We start from the raw sequence: 25485 nt of genomic DNA, 5'->3' as shown, positions 1-25485 counted from the left end.
GAACAGGGTTTGAATCAAAGGTTAAAGACCACAAAAGCAAGTAGAGATGACCTCTGTGAAAGGCAGAAGCTTTTCTTGGAGCAAGTATCCCTCATGCTCATTGGATTTCCAACGACAAACTTATTTAATCCAGGCCGGGGCAGGGCTTGTGAGGAAAGACTCCACCATCCAGTTTGTGATGGATTCCGTCATTTCAAACTGTTCTCTCCAATCAGATATCACACGGTAAAAGACAGGTCACTATGAACCTAACGTCAAAGACACTCTATCTTGCTGATTATACATGATTGAATTTTGGTATCTGAATTTGGAAAGGAAAAGTACTGTTGAAGCCACATTTCCCTGTAACTTCAGTAAAAGCGCACTTACTTGAACCCCAGACTTTCTGATGGCAGCAGGGCGTCAGACGGAGTCAGGGGCACACAGCACAGAGCTGCCCTCAGCGCTCCGGTGGAGGCTAATTCCGGACCATTCAGGGAGCTCTTCTCGGTTTGGACAAGGGGCCAGAGGGCATGAAGGTGATTACTGAGTAGTATGGACTGAACTGCTGGGCCATCCTGCTGGGTGAAAGATAGTTGACGAAGAAGAGGAGCAGGAAAGTGTTACGTAGCTGAGGTGGCTAAGAAAGGACCAGGAGCCAAAGTGTTCCAATAAAGGGCTTTTATTCCAGGCAGGACACTGCGATCGGACAGGCTGAGTCTGAGCAGGTGGCAGCAGCAAGGGAATGGGTAGAGGGTTTTTTAAGGGTGTGTAGCAGAACCCCCAACCCCCCCCACTCCTGGGGAGGATGAGTCACCCTGCTGATCCGCCCCAGGTGTCCTGGGAATAGATGTTTGCAAGACAATGTCCTCTGATGGGGGATGGCTAATTTGGGGGACTTCTAAAGTCCAGGAGGTTTCTGGGCCTTGCCTCTGGGAAAAGCTTGAGGGAGAGGGGAGGGGCAGTGAGGATTCAGTGGGTTCCCAGCAGGGTGCTGGCAGCCATACCTCTGTTGCCTCCGGTAATAGGGAACCTCAAGGTCAGGTGTTCCCCCGGGGATGCACACCTTCTTTGTTCCAGTATAGGTGGTGGCTCAGGTCCTTCGTGTCCCCGTGCATTCTAACAGAAAGAAATCAGACAAAGACTTTATAATTTTCTCTTACATATGGGAAGTTGAAAGCCTCTAATGATTCATCACATAAAAATTAATTGGAATTTTCACAGTACCTTCGCTTTAAACGAGGGGTGTCCAACCTGCGGCCCGCCGGCGGCATATGGCCCAGGACGACTATGCATGTGGCCCAACACAAAATCGTAAATTCACTGAAGACATTACTTAGCTTTATTACTAAGTTTTATTACTTAGATATTTACATTTTCCATATGAAAAATCACAAACTTGGGACATGCTGAACGATTTTTTAAAAGATTATCCAAAGGGCCACTGCATAATTAGGGCTACTATGTGAGGGCTTTTCTGCTATTCTGTGACGGTGGGTATCAGGATGATCACACACGGCCTTTTTTTGCTCATCAGTTTTCGTTAGTGTTTGTGTATTTAATGAGTGGCCCAAGACAGCTCTTCTTCTTCCCGTGTGGCCCAGAGATGCCAAAAGGGTAGGCACCCATGGTTTGAACACAGGCTTGGTGCACAGGGTCGCTGAGAGGGACATACATTTTTTAAGCACTGTTGGTGCGTGCTGAATGTTCCCGGGAACCCTACCGCCCTGGATTGTCCGGGAACGTTGGTACCCAGAAGCACAGATTGCATTACTCACAGCCTCTAAAAGGCACTCTGTGAGGACAGCCGCGTCGCGACTAAATTGATTAGTGGAAAGGGCTCGTCCCTCCCGCCGGACAGCAGTTGCACTGTGCTGGCTGACACCAGACCACCGTGCTCTTTCTTCTGGATTCACAGCCCTTCTCTGGAGACTCACTCAGCATAAACTGCCCACACCGGGGACCGTTCTCTTTGGCCACACCCCCTTGCCTGTTTCAGGACTCAGAAGTCGAGTGGCTACCTTGACGAGAGCCATTTTTTCTCCTGTTCAGCCAGCTTGATGTTCCAGAACCCATACTAACATCCCCGACGCTTGAGGCGTCTGCAATAGTAGCAAAGAAAACCCTGGGAGGGTCAGAAAACAAGCTGTGCACTTTTACACATCCCTGTTTTTAAGGAAAACGGAATGCGTGCATTTTATTTTTCTTATCGCTAAGGTAACATCACTTTCCAAGGACATGGTGCAATTTTTCTTGCATGTTGTTTCACATGCTGAGGAGACATATCTGCCTCTGCTTGTGCTTTGGGTTTGTTTTAGCACTAGGTGAACCACTGCCCATGCCTCACCTGGCTAACAGTCCCGGCAATGCTGCTTGGTGACGCCATTGGCCTTGAACCCCAGAGCTGGCTGCAGGCCAGGCAGGGGGTGGCAGGAGAGAGGGAAGTCCACAGGTGCGCTGGATTTCATACCTGCTGGGCCTGCAGCATGCGGGGGGCCCAGCAGGAGGTTGGAGAGCGCATGGGGCATCGCTGTTCAATGACTCAGATGTAGGAGAGTGTTCACAGCAGAAACCACCATTTTCCTTATAAAAACAGTTGCCACGTCGTGGCTGAATCTGGAAAAGAACGGCCATGGATGCCTCCCCACCCACCACTTTTTGTTTTTTTAAACTCTTTATGAGTTCAAAACACAGGGGCAGATGATTGGATTCTCATGGCGTTTTCTTCTGGCGCTTGTTAATGGATGGACTCTGTGGGAAATGATGTCTGGTTTTGGAGAATTCTGACCCTTGGCCTTTGGCTTCCCTATACGACAAATGCATCCAGAGCTGGTGCAGCGAACTCCTTAGAGAGTTGTGACAGGTGTGAGCACGACACCAGAGGGTATGGAGGCGGTGAGAGAGCCTCTGCTGAACCGTTCTACTGAGGCAAAGCCAAATGACAAGGGGGGGAGGGCAGAAAAGCCATGATACGAACGGTCTTTATATAGTTTTCTCTCACATTTGGGAAATGAAGAATCCTGTAACTACTCATCGTGAATCAAAATAAAACTTGAATTTTCACAGTACCTTCACTCCAAACATAGGTTGGGCACCCCGTGTTGGTTGGCCAGGCGTTACTTTTTCAAAGCCCCTGCTGATAAATTCTGAGATTCTTGGTAAATCTCACCCATTGGTTCTACCTGGAATCGGGATAAGCAGCCAGGACACTTGCTTCTGGGGTCTTTGGCGCTGGACTCAACCCTGTTCTGCAGCTGGGTTTTCCCCTTGAATTGCCACCTGCCACCGGTGACGGCGCTGCTCCTGCAGGAAAGGCCTTTTCTGTTTACTTCATTTTTATTTCTTTCAGAATTCACTATTTTATTACTTAGTAAGTCCTGTTGTCCTTGTAATAAACACCTTTAAAAATAAAAGCTAAATAATGTACTTTAGTCCATAGATGAGAGATAAATGGATATTACCATATTTTAATCTTTTTTGGAGTTACAGAAGTAATGCACCTAATAAAAAATTTCTCCACCACCTAAAAGGGATTTGCAAGTGCCACCCCCAGAGGAGACCACGATGCGTAGTTTAGGGGCATCTCTCTGGCTTAACCTCTCATTCTGTCTTTTTTTTGGTCACACGCAGACTCATTTATACACATGTGTGTCTTCCTATTGAAATGACACATACGTGGTCTAACAGGGGATCCTGGTGGCACAGGGTTGGTCCAGGTGTCTCACCTACGTGGATGCCTGAGGTCTTTACCTGTTGGCACACGGAGACCCCTGCCCCCAATTTAGCAGCTGCTCAGCTTCACTCCTCCATGAGGTCAGGATGGATGGGTACCAACCCCTCTCCAAAGACCGCATTTTCTTCAATCCGTGTCAATTTTGCCGATGCTCTGACAGGTTCTTGAATATACGTCTTTGAAAAATTTTGCCCGTATTTCTGTGAGGTCACCTCCTAGGATAAGCACCTGTGGCAGTTTGAAGGGGTCAGCACACCGTTCCCCTAGAGGAGGTGCCTTTCTCCCTTCTCTCCAGGGGATCTGCTGGGTTCTCTGCTTCCCGGCTTTGTCCCCAAGGCGGGTCCCCTCCTGACTGGAGGCCTGCCAATCTGGCGGAGACAGTGCCGCCTCCAGGGCTTACAGTGCGTGTGTGTCCATCGGAGAGGCCAGGCCTCTTTGACGTGGCCCGGTGTGGGTGTTGCCTCTCACTGAGGTGCAAGCAGTCCTTGTATTTTTAAAAACACTGACTTTTGTGAGTTTTCTGCATCACAGGGGTTGTTAAACCTCACTCTGGCCTGGGGCGATAAGGCTGCTTTCCAGCTTGTGGTTCTTCTTTCCAGCTTTCTGCATTTTTCTTAGTTTTGTTTCGGGCGCATGGAGAATTAGCCTTTTTCTTCCTGGCTGTAGGTTAGGGTCACCCTCATCCCGGTGGTCCCTACTCTGGGATCATGCACACACTGACTAAAAGGGTCTCCTTACACGTAATCTTTAATTTACCCTGGGTTTCCCTTTCAAATAAACAAAAATTTGAACTTTCTAGTTCAAATAAAAACAGGACAAAAAATTAATGAGTTCCGTCATTAAAAAACATGTGAGCGGCTGCAAAAAAGACAACTGTGGTAAGATTTCATTTATAGGAAGTGTCCAGAAGAGGTAAAGGGACACAGACCAAAAGCAGACCAGGGGAGGAAGAATGGGGAGTGAGACTCTTGCTGAAAGGTTTTCATTTGCAGAGTTAAAATATTCTGCAAATATATTTTGGGGATGTTTGCACAGCCTCGTAAGTATGCACGATGCCCGTGACTTGTACAATTTAAAATAAAATTTTTAGTGTGTGTAATCTGAAATCAATGAGAACGTGACATGTACACATTATAAAACATAAATAACGTGAAAGCAAAGCTCAAAAAGGGAAGGGGTAAGGGAGGTCCTGTGGGACAGCAGGCAGAAGAAGAGGCTCCGTAACTGGCTTTGTAGAAGGTTCTAGAAGCAGCTCTGCTTTCAGGGGTGTTAAGTGATGTGCCAACTTCTCCTCTCCCGTGGGAGCCATAGCAGGTGCGGGTGATGGTTCTGCCCACAGGGGGGCTGGGTAACTTGCCAGTTCTGGGGTGCAGGTTCCGGTGGTGGTTGTCCCAGTTTGGGTGCTGGGTCATGTGGCAGCGCATGGCCTCTGCAGGATCCGGTACAAGGGCAGGTGATGGTTTTTCTGGCAGGACTGGTGATTTCTCTGTCAGCTCCTGCAGGAGCCACCCGCATGCTGGCGCTTGATCCAGAGCTGCTGCTGGAATGGATGTTGTTGTTGCCTGCAGCTCTAGGGCACTTGCCGGAGGCGGACATTCCTCTGGTTCTGAAGTGGCCTTTATTTCTACACTGGCTTCTGCCGCTGCGCCTGGCACCTCAAGATGTGCAGGCAGTAAAGTTGGAGCTGGCTCTGCTTCCTGGCTGGCGCTGGAGCTACGAGAGGAAAAAAGATCACTCGCGTGACTGCCTTTCTGCGTGCCCCCCAAAGACAGATCACAGCCTGAGCCTTCCAGAGAAGTGTCAGCCCAGGACCCAACACAGGACATCTTCCCCACCTCGAGATGGGTGGTCTGAGGCCAGACTTTGCTCCTGACCCAAAGTCAGTAAGCAGAGGTCCTCCCCGGGTGTCCAGATCGGGACCCTCCCCAAAGGCTCACAGGTACCACTTCCCTTCCCTCACCACTGTCTTCACCCCACCAGCCTCTGCATCCGAGGGCTCCAGGTTCTCAAGCCAAGAACCAGGGAGCTGACGTGGTGCTATAGGGCAGGGACGCAGCAGCTGAACTGCATGGAGAAACTGGGCGGGACCCTGGGAACTGGCCTGGGCAGCGTCTGGACGGGGCCTTCCCCAGCCGCCCCTTGGCCCTGTTTGTGGAGATCCCACAGTAGCCACAGTCCCTTTGAGCTTGCACGGGACCTTGGTGGCAGTTTGAGACACTTGCCCGCTCACTTCTCAATTGACCATCCCCTCGCCGGTCTTTTGTGGGGAGCGTGGCGATGACAGTGACCGGCAGCCGATCTGGAGGCATCAGAGCCCTGCCAGTTCTTTGCTGCCTCTTCTGACCACTTGACCTTCTGTTCTTAAATTAAGCCCAACCCTGTGTCTGCACAGTCTTCCACTGAGGATGGGGAGGGGAATGAGCTTCGCCTCCAGGGATCAGGAAAAACCTCAGGCAGCGACTACCTCCCCACACTCTATGTCCAGCTCCGCAGCCAGCCTTGATCTGTGGTGTGAACATGACTGGCTTCTGACCCCTTCTCAGCCTGCTCTTGCTCACAGCAGACCCTACCCTAAGGAACTTCTCCCTTTCACACACACACACACACACACACACACACACACACACACACACACCACGGGGTAGGGTGTGGAGATGCCCAGGAGGGATCAGAGTGGTAGCCTGGTATGAATGCAACCGCCCTGGGCTTCCCTGTGCTTCCCTTGGGTCCCTTCGAGAAAAAGGCCAGAGGTTCTCGGAGTGAGAGCTGGCCCAAAGTCTGCAACATATAAAGAGGCTGTCACTGTAAGCTCTTCTGAGGCCACGGTCTTGTGACCTGGGGCCCCAACAAGAAAACATCTTGTCAGTCTAAATGTCCCTAGTCAAGTGAGCCACATAGGGGTTTCTGTAGAATGTGGCTGCCTGGTTCCCAGGGCTGAAGTGAGGTCACTGTCTGGTGTGCCTCGCCTGGGCTTCCTCCCCAGACGGAATCTACCCAAGGGCTCCTCTGGTATGCTGATGCTCACCCTACACCCAACGCCACACACAGTCCCACCATAACCGTCCATGTGCAGCGAAGGGAAGGGCTCTGTTGATTTCTTTCCCTTTCTTTGATATTCTTTACCCCTTGCCATTGGGGAACCCCTGGGATTCTGGGACACCCTTCTCAGGCTCGCACTGTTGAGGGATGTCCCTCAATCCCAACCGCTACGCCATCTTTCAGGATTCACAGGAGAAGCCCATCATGCAAAAGCCGTAAGTGAACCTTCAAAGGTGGTGGCAAAGCCTCATTCTTCTCAGCCATCTCTCCTCTCTGGCTATTGCAGGGTGCCTCAAACCCATTTGCTCATTACCTGTAGCCTTGGAAAGTGGGTATGTGCCCCCTTTTTGAGACATACTATTTCAGTAATTAGAAATCAATGACCTCTCTGTGCCTGCAATGGGGGGAGGCTCCTTTTCCATGAGGTCTGGTCCCCACTAAGGCCTTGCTGACAGGGGACGTGTCCCATTGTCTTTCCAGGGCCAGCCAGTAGCTGCACACTCTCCAAAGGGGAGAAAGCAGAGAAAACGAGAATGCCGTGCACACTGGGTAACATAGAATTAGATAATCACCCGTAGCTGAAAGCAATTAGACTTTGCATTGCAAATGAAGACACATAGCGAAACAAATGCCAATGTCAGGCAATGGGGAATTCTCTTTCAGAAGACTGGGAGAGCCTGTTTAGTCAACCTGACTTCTTGCTCCAGCCTCCTCACCTGTCTCCTCCCATCGGCGGTGTTTCCAGTGATTGAAACTCGACCACATCACCCGGGAGAGCATCCTCAATATAATGCCACTGCGTCTTGGAAGAAAGTGGCCAGAGGCTACCCATTTGCCTGTATGGAAACAGCCCACCAAGAAAGGAGGCTTCCCACAATTTAGCCGTTCTCCATTTTTAGTCTCTTCTCACCTCGCCCAGTATGGTGCCATGGGTTGCATTTCAGCAGCACTGAGCTATGTGTAGGTCCCCAGACCCAACGCTGTTTGATGAAACCATGTTCCTTTCTTCATCAACTCCCTTAAAAGCTCCACCACCCAGCCTGGTACTCGGAACAAAACTCTGGGTGGCATCGTTGATGAATCTTTCCTGTCCTCTCAGGCCCACCCCATTGGTAGGTTCTGGTGACAATCTCCTCCTCCATTTCTCACCATCTTCTGGTTAACACCCTTCTCCACACTCCTGCCACTGGACACAGGATCAGTCTCTCTCCTGGACACACCACCCACTGCCAAGGAGTCTCCCCTTTCCTGCTGGTTCTGCCTCTAATCCACTAGGCTCTTAAAACTGAAAGTCGGGTCCTATTATTCTTCTGCCTAAGGCTTTCCAGTGGCTCCCCATAGTTCTTATACAGAAATCTCTCTCTCTCTCTTTTTTTTGTTAACCGTGTTTTACATCCTTCACCTTTGCTCCCCGCCCAGGTCGGCTTACTGGCTTCGTTCCGGGGCCCTCTTCCTTCGTCTTCAGGGTCAGCAGTGGCAGTCCAAGCGCTGGTCCTCGGAATCTCTGGGTGCTGCGAAGGTGGTGCCGTGTGCTTTCCCACCAATCTGTTTGTGTCTAGATTTCTAAACATGCTTTTTAATTTTGTGTTACAGACAGACCGTTACTTACGGTATATAACATACAATTGGCTGTTATGTTAAGCTTCTGAGAAAATGTTAAAGCATTTAGCGTTTTGAGAATTTGGGGGGAGTGGAAATCTGTACCCTCTATTTCCTGCTCAAGATATTCTCTCAGTAAAATGGCATTGCAGAGAGAGTTCAAACATGGGCTTTACAAGGAGGAAGACTGGACCCTAAGTCCCTCTGATCTCTTTCCTATATGAAGTCCCATGTGAAAGGAAGAGACACTAAACTCACCACACGTGTTCTGCTGCTGAGAATGATAACAATAGAGAATTAAATGCACACAGTCCACAATAGTCACTGGGATGTACATGACTTGCGGTGGTAATTGGCAGATTTTGAACATTTACTAAGTGTGCTGGGCCTTCAAAACACTTATTTTATGTGATTAAACCTTATAATAGACCCACACAGTAGGTACACATTTTATTCTCATTTTACAGCCAGTCAAGAAATAAGCTATTAAATAACAGCCAGAGTTGGAAGCTGGCAGGCTGACACTGAGCCTGTATTTGTCAGCGTGGCACCATGTAGAAACATATTTCCTGACAAATACAGACATCATATAAGTGTGCACTATATGTTTACACACAATTTAAATAGAATCAGGAATTGTGCCTGATTGTGACTAAAACTGAGATGGATTGTTTGTTCTACAAACCAACCCCCCCCCAAAAAAAAAAACCCAAACAAAAAACCCCCGCATTTGCTACCCTAGTAAAATAAATGCATTTCTTACTTCGGCCAGGAATATGTTTCTAACCTTTAATACTTACCTGTTTAATGCTTTTTCATGACAAGATTTGTCTCAGGCAAACAGTGGACCAGAGCAGCCTCCTGAAGCCAGAAACTCATTTTATATGGTTGTCCTTTCCCCATGTTACGCTGATATTTTACAGGAGGACGAATTTGTGACAAAACGAAAACAGTTTAAATATATAACTTTTAAACTAAAATACCCACGGTAGTTTAGTTTTTTAAGTCATTTTCAGGGCCATTCGTTGGTTTCCCCAAACAAATTCAATCTTCTTGGCCTTGATATGAATGCTTACCCATGCATGCTTAATGGCTACCAGTTAATAAAATACCAATCCAGCAACTGTGTATAATCCACCAGAAACTGTTATCTACGTGATCAAATATCTTTACAAAGACTGTGCTCCTGACCCAACACCAGCCTTCAGGGGGCCTCCCAGTGTGTAAAGGCTCCATCCGTCTCCAAAGTGGATCAGGCCACCGCTGCCCCTCTTGCTGCTGGTGGAAATCAGGCTCTTGCACAGGATGGCGAGAAAAGCACTTCACGGACCCACACACGGGAGGAGACTGTGGCGTGGCAAGGTTTATTCGGGTGGAATCTGTCCCTGGGTTTCCAGGGTCCATCTCTGTCTGTCCCACCATGGAAAACATCCAACTGTGTCTTCAGCAGGTCAAAACAAAGGCCAGTGTCCAGAGTTTCTGTTTCATTTCGAAGCTTAGTCCTTTGACCCAGTGGCAACGCGGCTGCCAGACCACATGCTTGCTCGTGTTCCTGAGCAAGACAGTGACCGAACAGGTCCCCGAGAGTGAGGGCGGTGGGGAGAGAGGGGGACAGAGGGAGAGAGAGGGAGAGAGAGAGCGTCTTTGTTCCCCGGGGTTATAACCAGGAGTTTTTCAAAACAACCAAACAACTTCCCAAGTTTTCGTGGGCTTATGATGGGCCCACCCCTCCTTTGACTGACAGGTCTCTATGGTCAAACACCTCCGCCTCGGCCGTTTGGCTTGTGTTGCTCCTGTTCTTACCTCTCCCTGCAACCCCAACAGTCCAATATTGGTGGGTGCTCCTGGGGATACTTGCTGTGTTCCTAGGATGAAGGCTCCTTCGCAGTGGCTCCCTGGAGTGTGTGAATGAGTCTGTAAATGCTCTAGCTTCCTGGCTAGGTAAGCAGGCTTATGCTTCTCAGTTTATTAAGCTCAATGTCTAATTGCCTTTGCTCTCTTTCTTATTAATAACTAGTTAACTAGCAGGGTGATCAAAAGCCAGGCATCTCTGCCTTCTGGGTCAGCTCACGTCCTCCTCCTCTTTCTCCTTCTTGATTCTTGAGGACTCAAAGCTGGGAGGCCAGGAACAGGAAGGTGACAAGGGCTTCTCTGAATGAACAAACATTGCCTCCAGTTATATTAGGCCTGATACAGAGACTCAGGGAAGCTCTGTCTCCACAACAGAGCGTCAGAGATCAGATCGAAGTTTGCAACACGCCCTGGGCTCCTCTCTTCCTCACCCTCCTCACCCTCCGCACAGGTGGGGCCGACCTTCTCTGGGGATTGTGGGATCCGCACTCAGGTCTGCCCCACTTCCCTCTCTCATTCACAGTGACTTGCGATCCTGCTGTCCCTCTCCTCTGTCCTCCTCTCAGTGTCTGTGGCCAGGCAGGGCTCACTTGCCCATCCTCAGTGGCCAAATTCCTGGGACAGATGGCCACCCGCACCAGCCCTGGGAACAAAAACCATGTTGGTTACCAGGGTGAGGGGACTAGAGAGACACCGGAGAGACACCGGAGCCACATCCCTCAAGTCCTGAACCCCAAGAATAGTAACAGGCCCTCTGGGGTCTCTTAGAGGTTCTCTGGCCCTGGGAGACGCAGCACAGTGCCCCTGACTTGTCTCCAGCCTGATGCCGAGGCTGAGCGATACCTCTCAGCATAGGACAGCAGCCTCCATGGTCACACAGAGCTCCAGGCCAGTGGGGGAGTGAGACACAAACCCTGAGCGCCCTGTCTTCACCCTGCATGTGGGGACCTCAGAGAGCACCACTTGACTGCCCCAGGGAAAGACAAAGGCGGGGTTCCAGCTGAGAGTGGTGTCCACCACTTAGGGCTATTAAATATGAGGTAAGTGAAAAGAAAGTATAACTGCATGGTTAGCCAATTTATACAGGCAACATAATGGTGAATATATTTGTGGCTACATGATCAAATATTCACATAAATTAACAAGTGGTAAAAATGGATTTCAACATTTAAGTAAGGAATATATATTTTCTCAGATTTTTAACGTTACTTGGAGTCATGGGATACACAAGCTCGGAGGGTCCACCTCTCTGACCAGCTGTGGTCATTCCCCAGGGTCGTCAGCAAACAGCCTCCCCTTTTTTGGCCTTGGCACCTGCTCTGCCCTCTGACTCAAGGGCTCTTCTCCACTCTGCCCTGGTGATTACCTGCCTTATTCTAAAGATCCAACTTAACTCGATCTTTTTTTAGGTATTCATCCTGAAATATTTTTACACATTTTAGAGAGAAGGGGAGGGAGGGAGGGAGGAAAGGAGAGAGAGAGAGAAGCATTGATGTGAGAGAAAACATTGATCGGTTGCCTCTTGTACACACCCAGACGGGGGATGGGAGCCACAACCTTTTGGTGTATGGGACAGAGCTCCAATCACCTGAGCCACCTGGACAAGGCTACATACACTCCAAGGTTTCGAACAGGCTTCTTGGGCCCGCCTACTCCATGAACAGCACAACATGTTTGCAGGGAAATGTCACCACACGTGCTCCTGTTGCACCCGTTACCTGTCCTTTTACATAAATGTTCAGTGTCTGGTACAGCAAACAAGGTTGGAGATGTATGGGTGCAGTGGGCAAAAATGGATGTTTTGAAAAAATATAGTTTCCATGGAGACTAATGTTCCAATGTGAGTGAGTTACTGTTCCCATCGACACTTAGAAAGGTCCTCTCTCACCTATTGGGAGTAACATCAATAGATACCAGTACAAAAAGACCAGTCTGTGTGGTGTGTTTAGGGGCATCCCAGTGGCTGGAGGAGGAGGAGGAAGCTCCTGTGACCAGCAGGGGGAGCAGTGCACTGTGCCACAGCGAGGGTGCTGAGCCAGACAGCAGCTGGTAAACCAATGACCGCATCTAGAGTTGGGCTGTGTCCTCACTCATGTGGGACCATCCTCCCTCTCTGAGACCCCCATTCTCCATGAGTTCCTGGGTCCAGCTCTCACACCTCAGTGCTTCCAGTGCGAGTCCTCTCCTCTTTCACTGTGGAGTCTTTGGTCACATCTGGGGCAGGTTGGACATTGTAGACAACGAGGAGCCAGAATGTATTTCCGAGGAGGAAGAGAGCTTCCAGAAAACCTGCCTGGGAGACACGACTTGGCCTTGGGCTGAACCTGCCCACAGAACAACAGGACACAGAGCTCTGAGGTGTCGCCGTCGTGTCCTGGAGGCTTCCTCTCCCAGTGCATGTGTAGTGAGCCTTTGTCGCATTTTACAGAGAAGATCTCCTGGGGCCCCAGAGGACCGGGCTTCTCCTCAGCTGCCCGCAGACCAGATTCTGTGACACCAGACCCCAGCTCTCTGTCTCCGTGTATCGGCCGCTGGTCAGGTGGTCACCCCTTTCTGCACTGGCAGTCTCTGCAGCGGCGGTTATCCTGGCTCTGAGACTGCAGCCCTGCAATGTGATGATTTATGTTCCTGAGGACTCAGCCTGAATGGGAGAGAGGTTGTTACTCACACCTGGTGGCGGGGTGTGTGGCTCAGAGCTCACAGGGCCCTCTTCATCCCCGGGCACGCGGGCCAACGATGTCCTCCACTCCTCTTGTTCCGTCCATTGCTCCACTGCCGCTAACTCTTCCCAGGACTGGGTAGCGTTGCTAGCTGGTCACTCACTGGGGAAATCTCTGCTGTCACTTTCGCACCAGCATCAGGTGTCTAAAACCATATCACACATTTATCTAGTGATATAGAAAACATATACATATATATGGCTTCATAAGAGTCTGGTGTTGGAAAGTTACATGCTTTCATGACCAAGGCAGGCAATGTATATATATTATCTATGGGTGTATTACTATGGTGTATTATATTACGTATTTCTTAAAACAAAGCCCCGCATTTACCTTGGATTAAATGGCATTTAGTAATTGCACATTCGCTTTTATTCTGGTTTCCTCGGTTCATATTTTATTTGGGCACCTGCGTCGGTACCTAACGTCATTGGTCTGCAATTTCCTGGTGCATCTCCCACTGTGACAACTGCTTCAAAAGGAACAAACACGGTTTACATCTTTTTAAATTATGACGAAAGTAATTCGGAATCATCGTATCTGTGATGATGTGTTGGATGTTCCAGTGAAAAAATCCGTTCTGTGAAGCAGTTCCGCAACATTTGCTATTTTCGTGAGAAAATTGATCTATCATTTACTTTATTTTTGATGTGGCTGGTGTTGCATCTTCCTAGGAAAGTATACATTTTATCTATTTTTAAATAAAGGTTAGAAATCTTGGCTTTATTATTTAAAAAAATTACACACATGACCAGCAGGTGGTGCTGTGGGACAGCCTTGAGGTCCTCCTACAGCTGCTCAGTGAGGACTATTCACACTTCCAGGAGACTGGGCCTGGTGGCCAGGCTTTGTACTCTGAAGAGGATGCAGCAGCTGTTTCCCCTCTGGCCTGGCAGAGTCCCCTGAGTAGAGACCCTGTGTGGTCCCACGGGTATTTCCCCCCAGACTCTACAGGTGGTGAAACCAAACAGGAGCCCCAAAGGGGTTATATTGGTGTCTTGAACTCTCAGGGTACCTACCTGTTCCTTTGTGTCCAGACCTAGTTGCTCATTCTCCCGACACCTGTGGGCTCCTGTAGGAGGATGGAACAGGAAGGGAACCAGGGTGACTATGGTCGTTGAGACTTGCAGGGATCCTGCCCTAAGCCAGGGCACCAACCCAAGAGGAGAATGAGAGGCAGGCCTTCCATTGGAACCTCAGCCAGGCCCATAGACCCACCTCACCCCGTGGGCCGGACACTAGACTCAGGAGCCTTCCCTACAGCCACCTGTCCCTCAGGACCCAAAGTTCAGAACGCTTCCGAGATCCGTGGGCCTTTTGTCCAGTCCCATCTTCATACTGGACTGTTCTGATGAAGCCCCCAGCCTGCTCACGACCACTCTCAGACCGAGGCTCAGGTGGAAAGTGCCCGTGAGCATCCAGAGGCTGGGCACGTGGATGTCGTGTGGACTTCCGCCCACGGACTCAGGAGGTTGGGGAAGGAGTGCTTGGGTTTGGGACAAGGACCTAAGTCACAGTATCCCGTCCCCATTACAGAGATGGTCAAGCCTTTGTCACAGGACTAATAAGACCGTGATGCTGCTTTTCCTCCACCAGAACCCGGCACAGAGCTGAGAGAAGCAGAGAGGCCTGGGCCGGGATGCAGTCCATGACCAGATGCCCTTGTTATTAACCAAACAGAGTGGTAACTCTGAAACACAGATTTGCCCATTTACAGCTTGTGGCACGCTCCTGGGTGGTGACGGATGTTTTCTGAACTGTTGGCGTATCGTTTACACGCGGTGCGATGCAGTTCACGTACAACATCTGCATATAATTTGGTAAATGTTACAAGAAAGAAAACAAAATCATGGGATTTCTTTCATGTGACAAAGTCCCGGCCAACTTTTGGCTGTGAGGTTGAGGACAGACTCCCGGAGGGATCGCTGCTCACAGTGTGTGGGCACCGAGGGTCTCCTGCAGGTGGGATGAAGGCAGACGAAGGAGCACACAGCGTCGCACTCTAGGGATGAGCAGAGGGGCTTTCTCCCCGCAATGGCCCCGTCCCTAGAGAGAAGGGCCCCTTTCCCCTCAGTTCTGCTGGGGACCCACAGGGAAGGAGACCTCTAACAACCAGGGAGGAGCGAACGTGTGACCTGCACAGAAGGGGACATGCCTGCCTGGGGCCGGTCCCTGCTCTGGACTTGACACTGGTCTAAGGGTTTGTGTGAGAGACAGCACGTCAGTCCTGACCACTGAACGGTCACAAGGGAGCTGAGGACAGACTCAACCAGAGAAGGCTGAGTAGAGCATAAAGTGCCCTTAGGTGAAGGTGAGGCCACTAGAGGGGACCCGTGGCCTGGACCTAAGGCAGGGTTCAGTGGACAGAGAGCCCTGGGATGCAGAGGTTGTCTCTGATGGGTTCTGGTCACCCAGTCACACAATGGTGTGTCTGACCCTGGACACAGGAGGGCGCTGGGGTGTTTTGAGGGATTAGGTGTGTTTTGAGCTGTTACCCACCACCTGGCACTGCCTAGCGCCCTCTGCCCTTGGCTAACAGCTGTGACTTCCCCCACCCATGGGCCTCACACAGTCCCACCCTGCAAACACCCATGGCCATCCTCAGGCAGAGGCACCTGGTTTGGGCCCAGGGAGGAATAATGTAGCAGGTGGTGTGGGTGGGGATTCATTTGCATGAGAGGGCCCTCCCTCTGTCAGAGTATGAAGAGGGGAATGGAGAGGTGTGTGGGAAGCTCTGCTTCAGCTGTGGGGCCCCAGAAGGCAGGACTCGGGGATGGTCTCCACCATGGCCTGGTCCCCTCTCCTCTTGACCCTCCTGGCTCACTGCACAGGTGAGTGGGTGAGGAGACAGGCGAAGGGCACTGGGAAGTTGGGTTCCTCCTTTTGTCTCTAGACCCACAATCACCATCTGTGTGTGTCTCCCTCCTCCAGGTTCCTGGGCCCAGTCTGTGCTGACTCAGCCGCCCTCAGTGTCTGGGAACCCAGGACAGAGGGTCACCATCACCTGCACTGGCAGCAGCTCCAACATCGGGGGTAATTATGTGCAGTGGTACCAACAGTTCCCAGGAAAGGCCCCCAAACTCCTCATTTATGAAAATAGCAAACGACCCTCTGGGATCCCTGACCGATTCTCTGGCTCCAAGTCTGGCAGCTCAGCCACCCTGACCATCACTGGGCTCCAGGCTGAGGACGAGGCTGATTATTACTGCGAGTCCTATGATGATAATCTCAATGGTCCCACAGTGCTGCAGGCCTGTGGGGAAGTGAGACAAGAAGCCCTGTGTCATCTGTGAGCTTGGTGAACACTGCAGCCGCTGCTGCTCAGGCTCAGCCTGTGCCCTGTGACTTCTGCTCATTGTCTGGCTGCTGTACTGGGCCCAGGTTCACCCAGGGACACTGTCTGGGAGGGAATGATTCTCCTCTCCCTCTGTCTTTAATGTCATTGAAAGTGCCACTTTCCTGGACTAATGGTCCAAACAAAAGTGAAAGGCCAACTCTGTCCAGCTGGAGCTGTGGACTTTCCGGCTGGTTTCTATTCATCATTTTTTGTAATGGAACAAAAAAGTAACATCGTGTTGGGCCCCTGAGCCTACCGTGGGGCCTCCGCACTGTGCGTGCTGTGCATGAAGGAGGAGTCGGCCGTCTGCATCTCCTATTATAACGTCCTCCAGTGCAATCAGTGCTGACTGCTTTGTGTTGTCTTCTGATTTTCAGTACAAAATATAGTCTCAGAGCAACATAAATTTAGAACCATTTCATGGTGCCCATACATGGGAGATGAAGGGGTTGGCCCACGTGGGTACAGGGAGTGAAAGGGGACCTACTTCCAGTTGTGAAATGAATGGCTCTGGGGACGTCAGGGACACCACGGGGACTACGGCAGAGATGCTGTGATCGTGCGGGTGTGAACACAGCTAAACGAGCAGGACCCCAAACATTCTCAGTAGAAGAAATAATAAAAGTCGTTACCATGCATAGTGATAGAAGTTAATTAGACTTACCTAGTGGTGATGTTGCAATTTATATCAACATAGATCGATGATCTTGTACATCTGAAACCAACATAATGTTGTGTAATAATTATACGGCAATTAAAGAGACACAATAACTAAATGTAATTGTAAAAATAAATCCCAATTTCTGTGCCCAGAGTCACCTGCACATGAAGGTGAATAGTGTCTTTATTAATAGTCTCCCCAATCTGAAAACATCCAACCATCTGTGCATGGATGTGTAGCAAGTTGTCAACAGACTCAGCACAAGCTGGTGGCAGTAAAGATGTCCCCCCAAAGTGGCTTATTTCAGAAGGGGATGGGATTCACAGTGAGATGCTCATGATGTCCCATGTTGGAAGAGACCAGCTGGAGGGGGAGCACGGACATCCGGGAGGCACATGGACTAGAAGGAGAAGAGGTCACTAGTGAACACAAGCTGTTTGGATTCCCAGGGGGCACAGGTAACAGTGCAGGTGTGGCTGTGCCGTGCCCTGTGGTTACATAATCATGTGAGTGGGTGGACACGGGTGGGAGCTGGACTCCTCACTCTAGTCATGGGATTCACACTGCTCACTGCGGGGAGCAGGCGGGATGCTCCCGGCAGTGCCGTGTTAGAGTTGCGGGTAGCAGTGTGAACTCAGGTTTGGTTCACGGAGACAGACGACAGCACACGGAAACATTTACAAACGTGCAGGTGCCTGCACTGGTTTCCTCAGAGACACCCCATTGTCTGTCCATGGACTGGATTTGCAGGGATGGGGCCCCATGGTCGTGAGTCTGCCCTTTGCCAGGTATCGGCTTCTATACTGTTCTCAAAGATGACTTATAAACTGTTTTAATCAACCCTACCAGAGCAATTTGAAAGTCAACTTATTCTTTCTAGAACTAACTGAATATTCGCCATCTTTTATCTTATGAACAAGCAGCAGACAAGGTCACGTTGGGAGGCCCCTCAGGATGGACGGCGGTGATCTGGGCACAGAGCCTCACGGTGACCCCCGCTCTCAGTGTGGGGTCGCTTGTTCCAGGGGAGATACCGACGACAGTGAGGCTCCACACAGCCACCCGCAGAGCATCCACAGGGGCTTCCTTTCTGTACTTCTCAATCCCTGGACAGAAGGGCCTCAATCTTCTCAGGATTTTGGGGGGAACCCCAAGGAAGAGAGCTCTCGCCACAAGGGAGGGGACAATATAAGGAAAAAACGTGTGTCCAGCACAGTAGGGGATCTGCCATTCAGGGGGCGGTCACTGCTCTGGACTTGCACCTGACCTCAGAGAACTTGTGTAACACAAACAGCCTGCGTCCTGACCACGGAACTGCCGGGGAGGACATGGACAGACTCACCCTCGGGTGTCTGTGTAGAGCGTAAGTCTGCTCTCAGGTGATGGGAAGCTAGCTGAGGGCACACCTGGCCTGGCTCTGAGGCAGGAGAATGGTGGGCAGAGCAGTGTGGGCAGAAGCTGTCACTGATGGCTCTGGTCACCATGTGGCACCATAGTCTGTATGTGTCTGAACACCAGGGGGCGCTCTTGGCCTGTTCCTCAGGGTTCTGGGGTGATAGAGCTGGTTGCAGCCACCTAGCTGTGCCTATGTCCTTGGCTCAGGGGTCACAGATGTGACTTTTTTAGTCCTTGGGTGCCACACCCCTTAACCCTGCCACTTCCCTCCCCATGCAACCTCAGACAGAGGGGCCTGTCTCAGGGACCAATAAAGAATCAGAAAGCTGAGGGTCCTCATTTGCATGAGTGGACCCTCCTTTTCTGAGAGTATGAAGAGGGGAAGGGAGAGGTGTGTGGGAAGCTCTACTTCAGCTGTGGGTCACCGGAAGGCAGGACTCTGGGATGGTCTCCACCATGGTCTGGTCCCCTCTCCTGCTCACTCTCCTCTCTCACTTCACAGGTGACTGGATAAGGGGACAGGGGATGGGGCCCTGGGAAAACTCATGCTGTACTTTCTTCTTTGTCTCTAGACTCGTGATTACCATCTCTGTGTGTCTCCCTCCTCCAGGGTCCTGGGCCCAGTCTGTGCTGACTCAGCCGCCCTCAGTGTCTGGGAACCCAGGACAGAGGGTCACCATCTCCTGTGCTGGAAGCAGCTCCAACATCGGGGGTAATTCTGTGCAGTGGTACCAACAGCTCCCAGGAAAGGCCCCCAAACTCCTCATCTATGATAATAGCAATCGACCCTCAGGGGTCCCTGACCGATTCTCTGGCTCCAAGTCTGGCAGCTCAGCCACCCTGACCATCACTGGGCTCCAGGCAGAGGACGAGGCCGATTATTACTGCTCAGCATGGGACAGCAGTCTCAGTGGTCCCACAGTGCTGCAGGCCTGTGGGAAAGTGAGACAAGAAGCCCTGTGTCATGTGTGAGCTGGGTGAACACTGCAGCCACTGCTGCTCAGGCTCAGCCTGTGCCCTGTGACTTCTGCTCATTGTCTGGTTGCTGTCCTGGGCCCAGGTTTATCTAGGGACACTGTCTGGGATTGAAGGATGCTTCTGTCCCTTGTGTCCTCAGAGTCAGTCACAGCAGCACTTTCCCAGACTAAGGGTCCTAAATGAATCTGCAAGTCCATTTTCCCACACGATGGAGACAGTTCATTTCCAGACTGGTTTGGATTCAGTTTTTCTTGTGATGTTCAAATAAATAAAACATTGTGTAGCCCCTGAGCCTACGGTGGGGCCTCAGTACATTGTGAGGTGTGGGTGAAGGATGAGTCTGCTGTTTGCATCTCGTGTTATAATGTCCTTAAGTGTAATCAGTGCTGACCTGCTGTTTTGGCATCTGATTTTCAGTGTAAAATATGTGCATGTAGAAGTATAACATTATAACAGATCAGTGGTTCCCAGAGGTCTGGTATGAAGTTGTGGCCCACGTGGTTAAAGGGAGTTAAAGGGGACCAACTTCCACTTGTGAAATGCATGGTTCTGGGGACGTCAGGGCCAGCACGGGGACTACGGCGGAGATGCTGCGGTCGTGTGTGTGTGAACACAGCTAAACGAGCAGACCCCAAACAGTCTCAGCACAAGAAATAATACACATCTTCATCACTACATGATGGATGTAGGCAGACTTCCCTTGATGATTTTGTAATACACATCAATGGAGATCGGTAGTGTTGTGCAACGACACTCATCAGTGTTGTGTGTGAATCAACCTGAGTAAAAAGATACAATGAAAATTATTATAAAAACAAATGCAAAACTTCTTTCTGTTCATAGAAAACCCTGCATGTGACACTTCACAGTTGCCTTACTAATAACGTCCCCAATCAGAAAGCAGCCACACCCCTGCGCGTGGGCGTCCATGCGGCTGTCAGCAGCCTCAGCCCAGCTGGAAGTGGCAATGACGTCCTCCAACAAGCGGCCTGTTTTGAAAAGGGGATTTTTATTCCGAGTACGATTCTAACTACGTCACATTTTGGAAGAGGCACAACTCGAGAATAGTATGAACACTTGTTGTACACGGGGTTTTGCAGAAGAAGAACGGACTGTGTGAACACAACATATTTCCTTGGGAGCAAAGGAATTATTCTACACGACCATGGAATGGCACGCAAAGGAGACCATGGCTGTGTCGTATTCATTGAAAACTTTATGGCACAATGGCAGAAGCTTAAAAGAGGCACAAGAATTGTAATGTAGAAAGTTGGGGATCCTGTGGTGGAATTTTTAACTCAATCTTATCGAGGTGACTCTTACAATACTAACATACATGCATTTTAAGTCGGGTAAGTGGTGACTAGTTATACATTTTAATAAAATCTTTTCCAAGGAATTTAAAAATTTTTTCCAGATCTTTCTGCATATTTTCCCTTTTTGCTCTCAGAGACATGCCACAAACAATGTCATTGTGCAAGGTGCCTGGCAACTTTTGGCTGTGACCTTGAGAACAGACTGCCAGGAGGGATCGCTGCTCACAGTGTGTGGGCACCGAGGGTCTCCTGCAGGTGGGATGAAGGCAGACGAAGGAGCACACAGCGTGGCACACTGGGGATGAGCAGGAGGGCTTCCTTCCTGCAACGGCCCGTCCCTAGAGAGAAGGGCCCCTTTCCCCTCAGTTCTGCTGGGGACCCACAGGGAAGGAGACCTCTAACAACCAGGGAGGAGCGAACCCGTGTCCTGCACAGAAGGGGACATGCCTGCCTGGGGCCGGTCCCTGCTCTGGACTTGACACTGGCCCAAGAGTTTGTGTGAGAGACACCACGTCAGTCCTGACCACTGAACAGTCACAGCGGGCTGAGGACAGACTCGACCAGAGAAGGCTGAGTAGAGCATAAAGTGCCCTGAGGTGAAGGTGAGGCCAGTAGATGGGACTCGTGGCCTGGGCCTAAGGCAGGGTTCAGTGGACAGAGGGCCCTGGGATGCAGAGGTTGTCTCTAATGGGTTCTGGTCACCCTGTCACACAATGGTGTGTCTGACCCTGGCCACAGGAGGTCGCTGGGGTGTTGTTTTGAGGGACTAGGTGTGTTTTGAGCTGTTACCCACCACCTGGCACTGCCTAGCGCCCTCTGCTCTGGGCTAACAGCTGTGACTTCCCCACCTATAGGCCTCACACAGTCCCACCCTGCAAACACCCATGGCCATCCTCAGGCAGAGCCACCTGGTTTGGGCCCAGGGAGGAATAATGTAGCAGGTGGTGTGGGTGGGGATCTCATTTGCATGAGTGGGCCCTCCCTCTGTCAGAGTATGAAGAGAGGAATGGAGAGGTGTGCGGGAAGCTCTGCTTCATTTGTGGGGCCCCAGAAGGCAGGACTCGGGAATGGTCTCCACCATGGCCTGGTCCCCTCTCCTCTTGACCCTCCTGGCTCACTGCACAGGTTAGTGGTTGAGGGGACAGGGGAAGGGCGCTGGGAAGTTGGGTTCCTCCTTTTGTCTCTAGACCCACAATCACCAACTCTGTGTGTCTCCCTCCTCCAGGATCCTGGGCCCAGTCTGTGGTGACTCAGCCGCCCTCAGTGTCTGGGAACCCAGGACAGAGGGTCACCATCTCCTGCACTGGAAGCAGCTCCAACATCGGGGGTAATTATGTGCAGTGGTACCAACAGTTCCCAGGAAAGACCCCCAAACTCCTTATTTATGATGATAGCAAACGACCCTCTGGGATCCCTGACCGATTCTCTGGCTCCAAGTCTGGCAGCTCAGCCACCCTGACCATCACTGGGCTCCAGGCTGGGGACGAGGCCGATTATTACTGCTCAGTATGGGACAGCAGTCTCAGTGGTCCCACAGTGCGGCAGGCCTGTGGGGAAGTGAGACAAGAACCCCTGTGTCATCTGTGAGCTGGGTGAACACTGCAGGTGCTGCCGCTCAGGCTCAGCCTGTGCTCTGTGACTTCTGCTCATTCTGTGGCTGCTGTCCAGGGCCCAGGGTCACCCAGGGACACTGTCTGGGAGGGAAGGATTCTCCTCTCCCTCTGTCTTTAATGTCATTGAAAGTGGCACTTTTCTGGACTAAGGGTCCAAACAAAAGTGAAAGGCCAACTCTGTCCAGCTGGAGCTGTGGACTTTCCGGCTGGTTTATATTCATCATTTTTTGTAATGGAACAAAAAAGTAACATCGTGTTGGGCCCCTGAGCCTACCGTGGGGCCTCCGCACTGTGCGTGATGTGCATGAAGGAGGAGTCAGACGTTTGCATCTCATATTATAATGTCCTCCAGTGCAATCAGTGCTGACTGCTTTGTGTTGTCTTCTGATTTTCAGTACAAAATATAGTCTCAGAGAAACATAAAATTAGAACCATTTCATGGTGCCCATACATGGGAGATGAAGGGGTTGGCCCACATGGGTACAGGGAGTGAAAGGGGACCAACTTCCAGTTGTGAAATGAATGGCTCTGGGGATGTCAGGGACAGCACGAGAACTACGGCAGAGATGCTGTGATCGTGCGTGTGTGAACACAGCTAAACGAGCAGGACCCCAACAGTCGCAGCACAAGAAATAATAAAAATTGTATCTTTGTATAGTGAGAGATGTCAACTAGAGTCACTCTCACAGGCTTTCTGTGCAATGTATATCCATATAGAATGACATGTTGTACCCTCTAACTAATATACCATTGTATGTCATTTATAACTCAATATAAATAAAATATATAAAATGAATGATAAAAATAAATTCAAGTCTTCTGTCCACAGAAAATCGTGCATGCGAATGTTTGCAGTTGCTTTATTAACAGTCTCCCCAGCCTGACAGCCACCAAAGGCCGTGCGTGGGTGTGTATTACAGCTATGTGTAGACTCAGCCCAACCTGGAAGCAGCGGTGAGGTCCTCCAACAGGTGGCCTCTTTTTAAAAATAGATGTGATTCAGAATATATTTCTAATGATGTCACATTTTGGAAGAAGCAGAACTCTTGGGAGAGTATGAACATCTGTTATAAATTTGCCCATGTGAACACAAAGAAGGAGCAACTGAATTATTCTATGTGACAATGTGGTAGCCCCTAAATGGCACTATGACCTTGTCTAGTGCATTGAAAACTGTGAAGCACAAGGACAGAACCTTAACATGTGCCCATGACATGCAGTTTAGGAGGTGGAGGACCCGGTGGTGGAATGCGGAAGGTGACAGGGGCCCATCAGTTTGCACTGGGAAGGCCTGAGCCCCGCGTTGGAGGGATGGGAGGGAAGCTACTGACTGAAGTACCTGTGACAGTGAGGGGCTCCAATTAGACTAACAGCAGAGGAAACTGCACATAAATCTCTGCTCCAGGTGATAAAGGGGATTCCCAGGGGGTACAGGTACCAGTGCAGGTGTGGCTGTGCTGTGCACTGTCGTTACATAATCACGTGAGTGGGTGGGCAGGAGTGGGGGCCAGACTTGTCACTCTAGTAATGGGATTGACACCTATCACCATGCGGAGGAGGCACCATGCTCCAGGCAGTGACGTGCTGGGGTTGCCAATAGCGGTATGAACTCAGGTTTGGTTTCACGGACACGTATGGTTGCATATGGAAACATTTACAACTGTGCATGTCCCTGCAGGAGATTACTCATGAATATTTCATTGTTTTGTCCATTGAGTGGAATCGCATATGATGGTGCCCAGTGTTGTGAATCTGCCTTTCCCCAGATATCGGCTTCTCTAAGACTCTAAGAATAATAACGACGGCTTCTTGGTAGATATGACTTGAGAGAGAGAGAGGAAGGCGGTGGGAGAGAGACAGGGAGAAAGAGAGGGAGAGAGACAGTGAGAGAGACACAGACACACACAGATAGGGATGCTGTTGTTCCACTTATTTACGCAATCATTAGTTGCTTCCTGTATGTGCCCTGACCAAAGGCCGAGCCCACAACCTCGCCTTATTGCGCCTCGTTCTGAGTGAGCTACCTGGCCAGGGATTAATTTATGTCATAAGTGCAAATTGGTACCTTTGAACTTCTTCACTCATTCTGTCACACCCTCCCTCAGCCTCTGGCAACCACCACTTTGTTCTCTGTATCTTGTTTATTAGGTTTTTCTGGTTGCTCAGATTACACATATAAGTGAGATCACGGTGTCTGTCTTGCTGTTTGACTTACTTCACGTGGCATAATGTCCCCAAGTTTTGTTCATGTTGTGTCAAACGACAAGATTCCATTTCTCTCAAGGCTCATTTATACACTGATTTAACATTATATATTATACGCGACATTATCCTTAGCCATTCACCCATCAACAGATAGTTAGGTGATTCCCGGGTGCTGGCTCTTGTATAACATGCTGTCCTGAACCTGGGGCTGCGGATGTCTTTTAGAGATGTTTTAGTTGTCTCCAGATAAATACCCACAGGTGGAACGGCTGGATGGTAAGGTGGTTCTGGTTTTAGGAATCAAGCCCAAGGAACAGTGTGTAACCTGCTGAGCTGCAGAGACCAGCAGGGCTCTTAGGGCTCTGGGCCTTGGTGAGGTGTGTGCGCTGCAACCAGCAGGGGGCGCTGTGGGACTGTCCTGTGGTCTCCCCACAGCTGCTCAGCTGGGACCCTTTACTCAGTGGAGCCTGGGGCTGGGGGAGGGGCGGGAACTCACTGATTGTTACTCTGCAGGTGGGTCCTCTCTGGCCTGGCAGATCCTGTGAGCAAAGACCTTTGTGTTCTCTCAGCAGGTGCTTCCTCCCCCTGCCTTTTCTTTCTTTAATTATATTTTTTCCATTACCATTTAGTCCCCCTTAATCACTCCTCCCCCACAATCACCCCACTGTTGTCCACATCCATGAGTTCTTTTCCCTTTTTACCTGTCCCTCCATCCTCCGGCCCTCCCTCCCTTAGCTGTCACTCTGGGCTCGATCTAAGAGTCTGTCTCTATTTTCCTTGTTGAGTTCAGTTTGTTCATTAGATTCCACATAGGAGTGAAATCACATGATGTTTGTATTTCTCTGACTGGCTTACGTCACACAGCCTAACATTCTCCAGGTCCATCCCTTCTGTCGTAAAGGGTAAAATTTTTTTCTTTTTTGTGTCTGAGTAGTATTCCATTGAGTAAATGTCCCATAGTTGTTTTATCCAGTCATCTACTGATGGACACTTAGGCTGCTTCCATATCTTGGTGACTGTAAATAATGTAGCAATGAACATAGGGGTGCTTATGTTCTT

General features: G+C 50.3%; 1 long non-coding RNA gene and 1 gene segment (V, D, J or C); both read left to right on the top strand.

Annotated features, from left to right (window-relative positions):
- Positions 1-25485, top strand: part of LOC112310504 (immunoglobulin lambda variable 5-45-like) — a 715836-nt gene that overhangs the window by 58951 nt on the left and 631400 nt on the right.
- Positions 15645-15952, top strand: LOC128781367 (uncharacterized). Its single transcript, XR_011651408.1, has 2 exons — positions 15645-15752; positions 15853-15952. It is a non-coding gene; the product is annotated as an uncharacterized lncRNA (long non-coding RNA).

Source organism: Desmodus rotundus, chromosome 7, assembly GCF_022682495.2.
Source record: "Desmodus rotundus isolate HL8 chromosome 7, HLdesRot8A.1, whole genome shotgun sequence".
Taxonomy (NCBI): domain Eukaryota; kingdom Metazoa; phylum Chordata; class Mammalia; order Chiroptera; family Phyllostomidae; genus Desmodus; species Desmodus rotundus.
This window is presented reverse-complemented; position numbering and strand designations above follow the sequence as displayed.